This window comes from Oncorhynchus masou, chromosome 32, assembly GCF_036934945.1.
Source record: "Oncorhynchus masou masou isolate Uvic2021 chromosome 32, UVic_Omas_1.1, whole genome shotgun sequence".
Lineage (NCBI taxonomy): Eukaryota > Metazoa > Chordata > Actinopteri > Salmoniformes > Salmonidae > Oncorhynchus > Oncorhynchus masou.
In genome coordinates, this window is record NC_088243.1 from 11,008,284 (window position 1) to 11,010,026 (window position 1,743).

The window sequence follows — 1,743 nt, forward strand, 5'->3', positions numbered from 1 at the left end:
CCAGCCTACGTCCATCGTTTTTGAAGGTAATCGGATTTCTATGCATGCACTTTGATTTTAGAAACGGGTGTGCACACTAACAAAACACATTCAATAATGTACAGGGGCACCAGGCAGAGGCGTGTCTTAAATCTGCTAAATGACTTAAATGCAAATGTATGGGATTTACTGTAAAGATATGTAATTTAACTGTAAAATTGTATTGCCTTTTAATGTGCCATGAACACAACCATGCTGTTTTCACCAGATTTTGAAACGAATCAGTTCAAAAAGTAGGTCACCTTCAAATCATTATTAGTCACATGTACAACAGGTGTAGACCTTACTGTGAAATGCTTAATTACAAGCCCTTAACCAACAGTGCAGTTCAAGAAAATATTTATCAAATGAAGTAAAAAATTATAGAAAGTAAAATAACGAGGCTATATACAGTCGGTACCGAGTCAATGTGCGGGGGTACAGGTTAGTCGAGGTAATTTGTACATGTAGGTAGGGGTGATGTAACTGCATAGATAATAAACAGCGAGTGGGGTGTCAATGTAAATAATCCGGTGGCCATTTGATTAATTGTTCAGCAGTCTTATGGCTTGGGGGTAGAGGCTGTTAAGGAGCATTTTGGTCCCAGACCGCTTGCCGTGCTGTAGCAGAGAAACCAATCTATGACTTGGGTGACTGGAGTCTTTGACAATTTTGGGGGCTTTTCTCTGACTCCGCATAGTATATAGGTCCTGGATGGCAGGAAGCTTGTCCCCAGTGATGTACTGGGCGGTACCCGTTACCCTCAAGCGCCTTATGGTCCGATGCCGAGCAGTTACCACACCAGGCGGTGATGCAACCGGTCAGGATGCTCTCGATGGTACAGCTGTAGAACCTTTTGAGGATCTGGGGTACCATGCCAGGTATTCTCAGTCTCCTGAGTGGGAAAAGGTGTTGTCGTGCCCTCTTCACGACTGTCTTGGTGTATTTGGACCATGATAGTTTGTTGATGTTAATGGGGGCCTGTCCGGCCAGCCTTTTCTTGTAGTCCACGATCAGCACCTTTGTCTTGCTCCCATTGAGGGAAAGGTTACCCTGGCACCACACTGCCAGTTCTCTGACCTCCCTATAGGATGTCTCATCATTGTCGGTGATCAGGCCTACCACTGTTTTGTCGTCAGCAAACTTAATGAGGGTGTTGGAGTCGTTTTTCCATGCAGTTGTGGGTGAACAGAGAGTACAGGAGGGGTCTAAGCACATACCCCTGAGTGGCCCCAGTGTTGAGGATCAGCGTAGCAGATGTGTTGTTGCCTACCCTTACCACCTGGGGGTGGCCCATCAGGAAGTCCAGGATCCAGTTGCAGAGGGAGGTGTTTAGTCCCAAGGTTCATCCAAAATAATTTCAGCATATGAACAGTGCACTGTGCACCTGCCAACTGTCCTTCAATTCAAGAGTGGCTGAAACTATCTCACAGAAGAAAGCATCAGAGAAAGCAAAACAGCGCCCCTCTGTCTTTTCTATATGTATGCCATGTATCTGATGCTGTCTGGCCAAAAATAGTATAACATCCCATAATGTTTTTGACAGCATCAAATACAGCGCCTATACAAAGTCAACACCCCCCCTGGATTTCTTTACACTTTGTTATAAAGTGGGATTAAAATAGAATGAATTATCAGTTGTTGTCTATGATCTACACACAATACTCTAATGTGAAATATTTTTTATTTTTTTAATATTAATGAAAATTTAAAAACTAATATACC